Source organism: Myotis daubentonii, chromosome 21, assembly GCF_963259705.1.
Source record: "Myotis daubentonii chromosome 21, mMyoDau2.1, whole genome shotgun sequence".
Lineage (NCBI taxonomy): Eukaryota > Metazoa > Chordata > Mammalia > Chiroptera > Vespertilionidae > Myotis > Myotis daubentonii.
In genome coordinates this window covers 5,436,116-5,451,318 of record NC_081860.1, presented here as the reverse complement: position 1 = coordinate 5,451,318, position 15,203 = coordinate 5,436,116, and positions in this window count along the sequence as shown.

Genomic DNA, 15,203 nt, shown 5'->3' with positions numbered 1-15,203 from the left:
AGACTAGTGAGTGGGATCAGTGTGAAATTCCAGGATGCCCCACTTTATTCCTTCTTTTCTCCTTGTGGCTTATGTGGCAAAGGAAGACAAAATCAACTCCCAGGTGAGAGGTACTCTTTTTTAATATATATATATACACACTAGAGTCCCAGTGCACAAAAATTTGTGCACTCGGGGGGAAGGGAGGGTCCCTCAGCCTGGCCTGTGCCCTCTCGCAGTCTGGGACCCCTCGGGAGATAACGCCCTGCTGGATTAGGCCTGCTCCCGGGTGGCAGAGGGCAGGCCCAATCCCTAGGTGCAGCCCCTGGTCGGGCTCAGAGCAGGGCCGAGTGGGGAGTTGGGGTGCCTCCCCCTGTCATGCACAGAGCAGGGCAGATTGGGAGGTTGCGATGCCACCCCCAGTCAAGCTCAGGGTAGGGCCGATTGGGAGGTTGCGGCGCCACCCCCTGTCACGCACAGAGCAGGGCCAATTTGGGGGTTGGGGTGCTGCCCCCTGTCACACACAGAGCAGGGCCCATCAGGGGGGTTGGGGCTCCTTACCCTGTCACACACAGAGCAGGGTCGATCAGGGGGTTGGGGAGCTCCCCCTTGTCACGCATAGAGCAGGGCCCGTCAGGGGGTTGAGGAGCTCCCCTGTCACGTACAGAGCAGGGCCCATCAGGGGTTTGAGGAACTCCCCCCTGTCACTCACAGAGTAGGGCTGATAGGGGAGTGGGGGCACCGCCCCCTGTCACACACAGAGCAGGGCAGATCAGGGGGTTGGGGCGCTGCCCTCTATCACCCACAGAGCAGGGCTGATCAGGGGTTTGGGACGCCGCCACTGTCACACTCAGTGCAGGGCCGATGGGGAGGTTATGGCTCTACCTTGTCACACACAGAGCAGGGCCCATAGAGGACGGGGGAGGGGGGATTGGGGCACCGCACCCTGTCACACACAGAGCCGCAGGACGATCAGAGGTTGGGGAGCTCCCTCGTATCAGGCACAGAGCAGGGCTGATCAGGAGGTTGGGGTGCCTTCCCCTGTCACGAACAGAGCAGGGTGGATAGGGAGGTTGGGGCCCCACCCCCTGTCACACACAGAGCCGCAGGGCGATCAGGGGGTTTGGGCGCTGCCCCCTGTCACGCTAATCCCGGTGCTGGGAGGCATATTACCCTTTTACTATATAGGATAGAGGCGTGGTGCCTGGGTGGGGCTGGCTGGTTTGCCCTGAAGGGTGTCCTGGATCAGGGTGGGGGTCCCCACTGGGGTGCCTGGCCAGCCTGGGTGAGGGGATGATGGCTGTTTGCAGCTGGTCACACACCCTTCAGGATAGGATTCCCCACTGGGGTGCCTGGCCAGCCTGGGTGAGGGGCTGAGGGCTGTTTTCAGGCTGGCGGGTGTCGGAAGCTCCCAACCGCTCCTTTTTATCTTTTTTTTTTCTTCTAAATTCTGGGCCAGCTTTAACTCTGAGGCTCCAGCTCTTAGGCCTCCTCTGCTGAAAGTAGGTATCTGGTTTGTTTCGGTTCTATTATCGAAACAATGTAGAACTCCAGCTCTGACTCCAGCTCTGAGATCCCAGCTCGCTGAAAGCTGGTTTCTGGTGTTTTTTTTTAGCTTCTATATTTGTTACACTGTGCAAACTGCAGGCTCAGAGGCCTGCAAGGGAGGCGGGGAACGTTGGAGTCCTCCGTCACTGAAGCAAGCAAGCCTCATGTTAGTTTCAAGCTGCCTGGCTGCCGACCGCCAACTTGGCTTTCAGTTAATTTGCATATCTCACTGATTAGCCAATGGGAAGGGTAGCGGTCGTACGCCCATTACCATGTTTCTCTTTTATAAGATAAGGATATATATATATATATATATATATATATATATATATATATATGTATATATATATATACACACATATATATATATATGTATATACACACACATATATATATATATATATATATATATATATATATATATATATATATATTTCAGAGAGAAAAGGAGAGGGAGATATAGAAACATCAGTAATGACAGAGAATAATTGATCAAATGTCTCCTGCACACCCCCTACTGGGTATGGAGCCTGCAACCCGGCATGTGCCCTGACCCAGAATGAACTGAGACCTCCTGGTTCCCATATTTCCATCTTGCCCTCAGTGGTTGATGTTCAACCACTCAGCAACACTGGCTGAACTGAGCTTAGGTAATCTTGCTGTCTCCTATCTTATGTGTCTGGATTTAGGGTAGGTGGATTCTGAAATTTAGGTTTGAGCTAAAGATTTTGAAGAGTCTATTAGATCTTTAGAGTAGGTTAGGTTGGGTCCCCAAGCCCAACCCAGCCCAGCCTACTAGCGAGTTCTTCATTGAGCTTGAGTCAGCCAATAATAAATATTAAAATGGTACACTATTACCCACTTGCTATTGTTTCCTGTACATGTTCTTTTCTTGAGGACCTCTAGAGATAGAATTCAGACTCCCTGGTTCCCCTAGCCAAATACCACTCTCCAGTACCCCCAAGGATCATGAGCTCTCCAACATCCCTCTTCACAGGTTCTTGGACTGACCTTCCTGGAAATTTGTGGCATGCATATGTTTGTATATGTGTTTCCTTTTCAAGTCATAGTCAACAAAGTAATATTAAGCATGAGCTTTTGTGTCAGTCTGGGTCTGACACAAAATGCCCACATAAAAAGAAATAAGGAAGAAGCCAGGATAGGCTTTGAGGAACATCAGACTGTGACACAAGTCATATCTCAGGTCAGAGAGAAAAAAAGTTGGGAAGAAGTGTCTGATTTTTTCATAAAGTCAAGGGAAAGTTCAGCAAATGCATCAGGGAGTTCTTGAGCCAATGGTGGCTGTCAGAAGCAGAGAACTGCTCATGGGAAGTGTGGCCTCAGTGCAAAACCAAAACAATTTTCAAAGAGTAGTATCTGGCCCTTAATTATTCTCTTTAAAGTAAGAGGATGGTAAAATCAGTTTCATTCCATCACAGCTTCCATGCCTTGTCAATAATTGCTGCCTGCCTTGACCTGTCATTGTAAAACCATTTTCATTTCTTTCTTAGACTTCTATTTTCAACCAGTAAGAGGAAACATCTTTGAGACAAGACATATTTTGAATGAAAAATAGAAGAACCACAGTTTATTCTGGGAGGCTTCAAGCTGAGCACATGCAGACTGTCCAGAGCCTATTATCTTGGCAAGTCTTAGGAAAACTCCAAAGACATTATACCTTTTTCTAATGTTTCATACTCGGAAAACAAATTGGGTTCTCATATTCCTCATGTCTATGCCTATCACCTAACAACTTTCTTGTTGGAAAGGTGTGACCCAGGCCCAGTACATAGGGACTGTATCATATCTGAGGCCACGATTCTCTGAAGAATCGTGGAAGTTGCTTGTGATCCTGTCACTCTCTGGTGGGAGCCACAAACAGGATGCTGAGTCTCTAGAGCAGCGGTTCTCAACCTGTGGGTCGCGACCCCTTTGGCAGTCAAAACGACCCTTTCACAGGGGTCGCCTAAAACCATCCTGCATATCAAATATTTACATTATGATTCATAACAGTAGCAACATTACAGTTATGAAGTAGCAATGAAAATAATTGTATGGTTGGGTCACAACATGAGTAACTGTACTTAAAGGACCAGAAGGTTGAGAACTACTGCTCTAGAGCATTCTTTTTTTGATTTTTTAAAAATGATTTGAGAGAGAGAGAAAAGCATAGATGCATCCACATTGATTAGCTGCTTCCTGCATGCCCCCTGCTGGGGATTGAGTCTGAAACTCAGGTGTGTGCCCTGATCAGGAATCAAACCAGGGTCCTCCTGGTGCATGGGTCAGTTCTTAACCACTGAGCAACACTGGCTGGGCTCTAGAACATTCTCATAGGAGACAGATTATAGGCTCTGACTCTAGCACAATGCCTTGTTACAGTCCATAAAGGTTTGCCAATTTAGTTAACTATATAGATGCCTTTTTGTTATAACTGTGTAGAGAAAGCTGGTTCCTCAACAAAATTCTTACTTCCTTGGCATAAAGTTTGGCATGAAACTAATCTGGTCCTACGATTAGTTCTGGCCAGTAGAAGCTGAGTGGAAGTGAAGTGAGCCACTTTCTATCCAGCCCTTACTTCCAACATGTGTTCCTCTCTCTTCTTCTCCATTGACTTGTGTGCTGAACAGAACTTACAGGATGCAAAGGAGCATGGTTCCTGGGTCCCTCTCCCACCTGCATCAGATCATTACATAAGAGAGAAATAAACTGTACTGTGTAAAGTCACTGGGAGTTTAGAGTTATCAGTCATAAATATTTTCACTATTAATAGCACAGCTTTTTTTTTTCCTTAAGAGTCATGACCTGTTCTAGTCAGACTTTTCTTTTTCTTTTAATTTATTTTTAAGTATTGTTGAAAGTATTACATATGTCCCTTTTTTTCCCCATTGCCCACTTCTAACCTGATCCTGCCCACTGCTCCAGGCCTTAACCATCCTATAGTCTATGTCCATGGGTTATGCATAAATGCATACAAGTTCTTTGGTTGATCTCTTCCCACCTACCCACCCCCACCTTCCTGAGATTTGATACTCTGTTCTCTCAACTTTGTCCTCACCATGGGGGCTGTCTTTGTCCTCAGGCTGCCTTCCCTTATGGTACCAAAGTAAGTACAGAAGTTTCTCTCTTCATATCTACAGCTTCTACATCCAGAAAAGGTTGGGGGGGGGTGGCAAGGGAAGCTGTCACGCCTGCTGGCTAGCTCTTGATTGGAAATTTCTTTCTCAAAGTCCCTGTTGGACTTCTTGTCATTGGACTTAATTGAACCATGTGCCCCTTCCTGAACCATTCAGTTTGGCAAGGATATGGAATTACCCCATTTAAAACCTTATAATGCAAAAATACCCATAATTACAGAGTTTGTAGAAGTGGGTTACCGGTGGCATTACCAGCTCTTGCCAGTCCTGGACAATGATATCCATGAAGTTGTGGGTGTGATGTGATCATTTGCTTATTCCCTAATACATACTTATTTCAACTTTATATCTTAAAGTTATTTAAAGTTTTGTCTAATACCTAATTATATTATGTTAACACTAGAGATATACACACATCACACTTTGGCAATACTGGCTTTGATAGAAGAGGGAAAGAAAGTGAATGGTGTTAGAGGATGAGCCATGGATGGACAAAGGGTGGAGTTTGTTACAGGGACAATGAATCCCCCTATTATGTAAAAGAGGAGTCACTGAGAAATGTTGGGAAATGAGAATGAAAAATTGGTGGATTGTGAATGACCTTGAGTTCCAGGCTGAGGAATTTGGGTATTATTACATAGATAAATGATAGCCTTTCTGGACTTTTCATCATGAGGTGATGAAAGAATTGTTTTAATAATATTAAACTGACAGGTCTATAAAGAATTTATTGGAGTGAAAGTTCTTTGCCATTACAAAGAAATAAAGGTAGCATGACTTAAAGTAGAAGAAGGGAAACATAGGAGGGGAACATTTCAAGGAGTGAAGAAATCTGATGTGCAGCATAAAAAGAATGTATAGTCTAGAGTGATTCCAAGGTTGTTAGAATAGGTTCTCTAATACAGGAGCCCATTTAGCCTGGAGACATTGAGTGTGTGTGTGTTGGGAGAGGTTCTCTGATTAAGATTTTTGGCTGACCCAGAGGCAAGTTCCTTATTCAGCAGACTTCTGAGTCTTTCCTAATACATCACTGCATCAGGAGTGGGAAAGTTTGACCCTAAAAGGGCAATGACACCACTGAGTAAGTGGTTTCAACACATCAGTCCTGAATGTCAGACCCCATAATCTATGCTGAACCTCCTTCCCCATCAAGACTAGAGCTAGACACCTCCCTTCTGACAAAAAAACCCTGCCCCACTTCTGCCCCTGCCCCTTAGTGGTGTCACATCCCTCCTCCCTTTAGAAGTCCCAGCCAGACCCTGCACCACAAAACTGTGACTGGTTTTTCATGTAAAGGACTATCAGAGTCCTATTTCTGGAGCATAAAATCTTCCTGATATCTGTTGGGCATCATCTTAGAAGAGTGGACAAAAGGAGCAGGTGATGGAGAGAAACTGCTGTGGGACAGTCAATCTTGGCACAGAACAGCATTGGCGGCCTTCCTACTCACTCACCGTAGGGTATTTTACAATCATTTCCACCCTATATCCTAGACCAGCCGTGGGCAAACTATGGCCCGCGGGCCGGATCCGGCCCGTTTGAACGAATAAAACTAAAAAAAAAAAAAAAAGACCGTACCCTTTTATGTAATGATGTTTACTTTGAATTTATATTAGTTCACAGAAACACTCCATCCATGCTTTTGTTCCGGCCCTCCGGCCCAGTTTAAGAACCCATTGTGGCCATCGAGTCAAAAAGTTTGCCCACCCCTGGGATAGACGCTCAATTCAGGAACTGCCCCCTGGTGGTCAGTGCGCTCCCACAGCCAACCTCCTGCAGCTGGCCAACCTCTCGTGGCCCCTCCCCCCAGCCAGCTGGCCTGATCGGGACTGTGCGAGAAGGTCCCCATAGGCCCCTATCACCGGCCAGGCTGAGGGACCCTACCTGTGCACAAATTCGTGCACTGGGCCTCTAGTCCTATCTAATAAAAGAGAAACATGGTAATTGGCGTACAACCGCTACCCTTCCCATAGGCTAATCAGGGTGATATGCAAATTTACTGCCAAGTAAGATGGCGGTTAACCACCAACAAAGATGGCGGCTAATTTGCATACTGCAGGCAGGATGGGACAGCGCCATTCTGCCTGACCCTCCACCATCCAGGCCTGCTATCTGTGACCTGGATGGCGGGCGACCCAACCCAGGGCTGGGGGGGCATGACCGCAGCTGTCCCCCACTGGCCAAGACCCCAACCCGCTCCCTGCCGACAGACCAGGGCTGGCGGGGCAGCTGCAGCGTCTGCCTGCAGTCACGCCCCCAACCCGCTCTCCGGGTAGAGCGGATTGGGGCATGACTGCAGGCAGACGCCCCGACCCGCTTTCACCGGCAGCCCGCCAAGCCACCTGTGTGCACCCTGGGCGGCGGGGGGTGGGGGGGCGTTATGGGAGGTTGGGGGGGGGCTTGGTGGCACGAACAAGCCGCCTAAACCACACCCCCAGCCGGGACCCCAGTGTGGGGCCCAGGGCGGGTGGGGCCTCCGCAGCTGCAGTGTTTGGACCCAGGCCTCCAGCCTGCCCTGAGCTCTGCTCAAGGAGGGGCTGGGGGCCTGGGGTTTACTAAACTTTTCTGGAGCTGCTCCCCACACTCCCGCTCCTGCCCCAGAACCACACTGCCCCCATCAAGGCTCCTGGCAGCTTCCTGACAGGTGGGCGGCAGGAGAGCTGAGTAGAGCAGGGGCTGCAGGGTTAGTGAAATTTTCTATGAGGGGTCATATCTATACTAATAAAAGCCTTGGGGGTGATCTGGCCAGCAGGGGAGGGCAGTTGGGGATGATCAGGCTGGCAGGGGAGCTGTTAGGGGGTGATCAGGCTGGCAGGCTGAAGCACTTAGGGGCAATCAGGCAGGCACACAGGTGAGTGGTTAGGAGACAGCGGTCCAGGATTGTGAAAGGGATGTCCAACTGCCGGTTTAGGCCCGATCCTGGCAGTCGGACATCCTGGGATCAGGCCTAAACCAACAGTTGACATCCCCCAAAGGGTCCGAGATTGGAGAGGGTGCAGGTTGGGCTGAGGGACACCTCCTCCCGTGCACGAATTTCGTGCACCGGGCCACTAGTTAATATATAATACAATACATAATTACGCTTTATTATTTTTATAATTTAGTCAGCATCATTTATCTTCCAATGTTAAAAATAGAGAAAAAACATGTAATTGTCAGATGTAGTCATGATACTTTTTCTTTATTCCATTTTGATAGGCCCTTCTTAACATCAGTCTGGTAAGTGGTTTTTCTTTAGAGGCATAAACCAACATCTTTGTGTAAGTAAAAGAAAGGCTGCCTTGGGAGTTAGGGACTTGGACTCAGATTGTGACTTATTTGAGCAGTGCTCTGGGGCCCTGTGAATCTCCTTCTATATATACACTCTGAGAAGCACAGGTCTCCTCATCATCCTTTTTATGCCAACAATCTGAAAACAGAAAAAAGGTGAGGAAATGAATGTTGATTGTGGTGACAGAGCGAAGTTGCATTACAAAAGTGTGTTGCCCATGACACCTCGGCTTCATGCAATTTTCTGAAAAGAAGAGATGTGCAGGAAGGTTTAGAACAGGCTTCTGCAAAGTTCTGGGCCTCTGAAGATCATAAAGGAAGGAAGACCACACCAGGAGTATGACACAGAGATGGCAAAGGCAAACACCACATGGAAGAGAGGTAAGACTTCCAGCCCTTCCTTATGCTAACAGTGTTCAGTAGGGCTTGTCTGCAGGTGACATAGACAAGCTCTGCAGAATTTTGTTTATGTCTTATTCGAAGAAAAATTTAATAAATGAGTAGCATTTTATTGAGGACTACTTAAGTATGTATTGGCACTTCATAACACATGTGCAGGTCAATGTTGAAGAATACTGAGGAGTCAGCAGTGCAGAGGAGCAGGTGATATAAAAATGCCACGAAGGTAACATGGCAGAATGATAGGAAATGACAGGTGAAGTAACATGTCAGAAAGTGTAAAATAGTTAAAAGGAAAGGTTAAAATGAGGTGCAGGCAGTGGGATCTGCATGTGATCAGTGATGGAATCGAGCTGGTTCCTGGTATAATTTGAGCACAGCCCTTGTGTCATACATTCTGCTAGTTTCCACTCAGCTGGGCCAGGCCTCCTCTGAGACCATCCTGCATGTTCACCCTGTGGAAAAAAACTAGGGTTCTCCCGGTAGCACCTTCTCTACAAATACATAAAACCTAAATATTCCAAGTATTAATGAAACATGACAGAGGTGACCATCCAGCCCTGGTCCAGAGCAAATACACTTGGAATAGTATTCAGGGAAGGTAATGTTACAAACACCAATTGAAGGATGGTCTTACAAGAAGAGCCCATCATTCATGTAAGTAAAAAAACATAACCTGGCACAGGCAGTCACCCAGAATCTTTATCTAGAGGAAAGGTGCAGAAGTGGAAGCCATGGATCTAGACATAGTCATCCCCCTAGTGAGAAAAACAGCAAGGGGGACCCATTAAGCTGTCTGTAAGATGCCTGGCTCCCAGACACATCCAGCACTTTCTGAGGAAAAGAGTGTTAAAGAAGTTTGTGGAGTCTATTCCTCAGGGCTCTCCACACAGCTCAGCACTGGCATCCATAGCACATTTCACATGAGAGTGAGGACAATTTTCAGAGCCCAAGGTCTGGCTGCAGGAGAGAGAAAGCTACAGGTGGAATATAAAGGAAGACAGGCCATCATCTCAGTCCATTAGGAGAGATGTGAGGGTCTTACCTACAGATGATACAAGTGGAAAAACTTCCAGTATCACTTTGCAGTACAGAAGTCTCTGATCCTCATCAAGGATTCCCCACTCCTCTGGAGAGAAGGCAATGGCCACAATCCTCAAAGTTCATATCCTGTCATAATGGGGACAGTTCAGTCAATTATCAGCTTCTCTCCTAGGATTTTGCATTTATCATACACCACAACTTCCATATCCATCTGCTCCCTAGACTTTTGACTACAGAGAAGATATCAGGCCTTTGTTTCATCAAAGACACTCACTCCTTATATTCCTACTGATGCAGTGTCTTCCCACGACAATAAGGGCAATGAGCATATAGATCCTACCCGCTCTCTACTACAAACATGTTGTCCACATGGCGCCTTTCAATACAGTGGGTGTCATGAATATAGGATATGGATAGATGTTGTCCATAATGAGAGTATGAGTGATTTGACACTGTTATTGTCAGGCAATAACCTTGTTGTTCCCTACATTCTCTCTCCAAGTCCCTGAAAATTTTGGCATTACACTTCACCCTTTTGACACCAAGCCTAGGGTGCTGAGGCCATCACTTTGCACTTCCTGGCGCACATGTCCTTGAAACACACAAATCTCACACACCTTCATTCCCAGGGGAAAAATGCCAAAAGTAAGACAAATACATCATGACTTGACCCAGTTTTCTTCTTCACCTTCTTTTCCAATACTCCAATTCACCCTTTCAGTAATGTATTTCTCTCTTACCCTTCACCCTTTCCAATGCCAGCCTAGATGACACTGATGTATGCCCTCTCATTCCTATTGATCACTGTAACGGCCCTCCACAATAAAATGCAGGTTGCTCATATATTTCACCTAATCTCTGGACCAGAATGTACCACTACTATAGACCCTCTTTTTAGGAATTAATATGAAATTCACTATATCAGATTTTCCAAACATCACCAGAAATGAAATCCACTATCATTCAATCTTATGTCAATGTCAGGGGCCATGAAGCCATGAATGCACATGCTTTCTCCAACTACACGTCACTCTCTCTACCATAACTCTCTCAAACCTACACTCCCACAGTCCCAGCCCCCATAGTCATCTCCCTGACTTCCTAATCATTACTCAGTAAGTGTGGTTTTGTTAATGCCTGGAAAATTCAAACTGAATTAAGTTCTACACCAACTCTCATAGTCCACACTCAATGAGACGCCTTCAGTCCTTCTATGATAACCTACCTCCCTGATTGTTTTTTTTTCTTCAACCTCACCTATTGAGAACCACATCAAATCTCAGATATGCAGAGCCCACCTCTTCTGGTGCTGCACTTGAGGTCCCTTCACCAGTCACAGCCTTCAGCACTCAAATCCCATCACCTAAGACCCTCTCTCACAGGTCCAGTGTGTCTCTCATATGACCACTCATTCTCGTATATAAATCAGTCAGACTACTGACCATACCAAGGCTCTCAACACAATCCTGGTGTGTGATTCACAAGTAAAGATGCAACAGCTGCATTCTCATCTTGTTTGAATTGCTCTTTGCTCTCCAAATAAACAGAAAAAAAGTTTTTAAAAAAGCGATCTACAACTCTACCCTGGTCACTACGCTCCCGACTTTAAAGAAGGTTTCAACCTGAACTTGTCCTGAGTACCAGATGCTCATAAAATGCTCTCTGAAATATCGCACACCAATACAGACAAAAAATAAAAGTTTGGTGTCCCCATTGAACATTACACTTCTACTCTGAATATCTGCATCTCAGTTGATGGTGCTTCCATACCTGAAGCTGCCAAATGCAAACCTTCAATCATCCCTGGCTCTTACCTCTCTCTCAGCCTCAAAATAAGAAAATCCAGTTGACGGCAGATAAAGCACCAATCCACAATCCAACAGCTTATATCACTCCCACAGTCACCCTCATGGGCCACTTACCATCATGTTCACCATAGCAACCTCCATCCTAGACTTTCTACAACCTCCCTCACAGCCATTTGCTTTGTTATGCTTCAGCCACCCGAAGTCTAATGAGACCTGGGTCAGATCACCTGCCTCTGCTGCTCCAAATCTTCCATTACTCCCATCACCTGCAGACCAGACTCCAAAGGTAGCACAAGCTCCTCTAGACCTCACTCCTGTCCCAATGTTACCAGTTCCTATTTTAGAAAATAGACACAAGCCCCAGCTGGTTTTTCTCAGTGGATAGAGCACCAGCCTGTGAACTGAAGGGTCCGGGGTTTGATTCTAGTTAGGGGCACATGCCAGGGTTCTGGACTTAATCCCCAGTGGGGGGCGTGCAGGAGTCAGCCCACCAATGATTCTCTCCTATCATTGATTTTCTATTTCCCTCTCCTCCTCCCTTCCTCTCTAGAATCAATAAAAACATATATTTTTTAAAAAGGACACCAGTTGGTTCCTGAATGAACTCAGTCTTCACTCTAAGCCTTTACACATATAGGAACTTATGACTGGAAGGTCTTCTCACATATGATTCCACTGTTTTCCAAAAACAGGGATCATTTCAGACAATATTAGACATGTACTTAGAATTCTGGGCTTGGTGTCTCATCAAGGTCCCCAGATATAAGGGCTAGAACAGAGGCAAGACAATCCCAGGATACCACTATCACAGATGCTGTAAGAGTGGGGCCCTGATATCAGTCATACAAATCAGAACTCTTAAACCACTCTGCATCTGCAGGAATCTGTGTTCAGAGAAAGATCTGCTGAGACTCTGGCCACCAACCCCAGGATCCATGGGGTCAGACTCCTCAGTACCATTTCCAAGCCAATGGGGTCACGTGTCCTGAAAATGACCACAATTCTTCAAGACTCAGTCCTCAGTGCACACTCTTGCCAGTTACCTTATCTTTTATAGGACTTCTGCCTCTTGTCCCCAATTGCTATCATCTCTCTTCCAGTCTGTTCCTCTTCTGAGCTGCATTGGGAAAAGTTTAAAGAACTACCTCACATAATGTCCCTCTTTGGGTCAGGACCTTTCATGTCCCCAGTTTCCTAAGAATGAAAGTAAAACTCCTCGTGCAAAACTCTGCCTCATCTTGTTTGTTGCCTATAGACACAAAACAAGTCCTGGGTTTCCCAAATCCTCCTAGTTCAGTCACACCATCACATCCTCACATGGAGGTATTGTAACCTGTTAACCTCTTTCCCCATTTTGTCACACATGAGCTACTCACTGTTCCTGGCAGTGCGACCTGGACTGCAGGACCCCAGAGGTGCCCACACCCCAGGCTGGAGGGTTAACTCGATGAGTCTTTGTCGAACTCTGTAAGCAGAAACGAGTCCACGAGTCACAAAAGCCCAAATTCTGGCGTGTTGGGGCTCAGCAAACCGCAGACACACCACTGCATAGGGAGATACTGCCTCTGATGCCTTGTCCTACTGGAGACCTGGTGCTGGGAAGCCTCAGTCTCTGTGAACAGACCAAAGAGATCAACATGACCACCAGGTAGATTCAAGAAGTCCCAACAAGGTAGATTCAGGAAGTCTCACCCTTACCCATGTACACCTGGTTAATATGCCTCTCCTGGTCTTTCATTGGCTAACTCCAGCCATCATTAGGAGCATAGCCCTTTAGGTAATATACCTTTCCAGGCCTCCCAGGTGTAAATAGGATCCCAATCCCTCACTGACCATTGTGAATATTGGTGTTTTGGAGCCAGAGTGGTGCTGGGAAATGGCAACATTAGGATCCTGTGGCTGGTGGCAGTTTCTGGGGTTTGTTGTCTCCAACTGATTTTTTGGTTAATTTGATTTTTGATAGAGAGTATAGGACAGGAAAGAGAGAAACATGGATCAGCTGCCTCCTGTCGACTCCTCACCCAACCACTGGGAATCCAGCCAGAACACCAGGCTTGTGCCTCATGAAGAATATAACCAGAAACCTTTCCAATCATGGGAAGATCCTCAAATATCTGAGTTATTCCAGCTATCAGATTTTTTATTTTTAATATAAAGATATCACATTATTTAAGAGTCAAATGAGGCTATGAGAGAATATATATAAACCAATTTTATTTGTTTAAAAACAAAATTTGAAGTGCTACAAAGAACAAAAAGTTGAGATTCCATACATTGTTAGAATGTTTGTATTCAGTACACATTTTGAAGCTATGGAGCTAATAGCTACCGAATAATTACTACAGGTGCCAGGCCTGGAATTCAATGCTTTTCATGCATTATTACGTCATTTAGTTCTCTCTGCAACCTGAGATTTTATGAAGAGGGAATTGAGGCTCAGATGCTTGACATAAATTGCCTGATTGTAGAGTTAATTAAAGGCAGGACTGGAAGGCAAACTATGTGTTACTAATAACAGAGCTCTGACTTCTAATGTTAGGCTCTGCTGCCTCCGGGAGAGTAGAATTGTTAACACACAGCCATTAGAACCGGTAGATGTTGTAGTAACAAACAGCCCCAAAGCTTTAGTGACTTATACTAAAGAAGGTCTCTTTCTTGTTGATGCCACATGTCCTCCCTGGTTCTCCAGGGACCAGGATAAAGATGCAGCCACCATGTAGGTACCTGCTAGGTGTTAGTAGCAATGAACAAGGTGCAGTCACCATGTAGGTAACTTCTAGGTGTTAGTAGTAATGAACAGAGAGAATGTCAGTCTCTGATTCCAGGCTCTTGTGTTAGTAGTGACAGTCTTCACTCCCACCACATTATTGGGTCAAAGCACATCACGGGGCTGTAGCCACATTCAGGGCTTTAAGAGGGAAACCTGACATACTTGGTGGGCCCTATGAAGGACACCATAAGGTGCCAATCAATCTGGGTGACTTTGGTAGGAAATAACCGCAGGAGTTAGTCTGCATGGATTGCTTTCTCTTCATCCAGGTGCACTTAGTCCCTGAGCTTCCCTAAGCCATCAAGGGCAAGATTCAAAGGCGTGAACTTCAAAAAAAGGCGTTTGCTCATTGTTCACTGGCAGTAAACTAAGAACTACTACTGAGTGAGAAGTTGTTTTAATCCCTGGCTGTCTTAGTTCCTACACTGTGGTGAGGGAGAAGACACATATGATAAGAGAGTTGATCAGGAAGCACACAGGACTGCAAGCATTCCAGCATCCATGTTCTTTTACATCAACATCAGTCACTACCCAGCATCCAAGTCTCTTGATCATTTCAATTGCCCTGGTGGGCACTCCATTAGGGGTCACAGTAAAATATGCTGACATTTACATCAATGGTGACCCTGTGCTTTCCACTCATTCTGTGCATGAACATGTGCTAAATGTGGTTTCTTTATTGTTCACCCCATCCCCACTAGGGATCCTTCCTCCTGCTGGTCACAGTGCTCCCGGATGGCCATGCACTCCCACTAGATTACCAGGATACAGAAGTTCTGGAGTGATGCTCTGAGCATCCCTAGGTACCTTCCTCTATTAGGTGTCAGCATAGCTTTGACATGGGCAGGGGTGTGACCTGTTCTCCAGGGACCAGGAGTCTCACAGGACTGTCCCTCTCCTCTCCAGGAATGTCCAATTCCTTATTCCTAAAACGGATAATTATGGGCCTTAGAGTTCTTCCCCTCAGCGTTGCCCCATATTCATCCATATGCATCAGAAAATAAATCAGGCTGCAGGGAGGGCAGCTGTCTCAGGCAGGCACATCTGTGATGTGTGAGGACCGAGGGTGTGGACACTGTTGACTATTCCAGACTCAGGAATTATCAAGTTGTCTGTCCTTGGGAGCTGGCATTCTAGTGGAGGACATCCCAAAACAAATGGGGTAAGGTTGCTACAAGGGGTGATAAGACAGAAACGTGAAGCCAGGGTGGTCACTGGAGTCTCCCTCAGACAGTGTGGGAAGAGGTG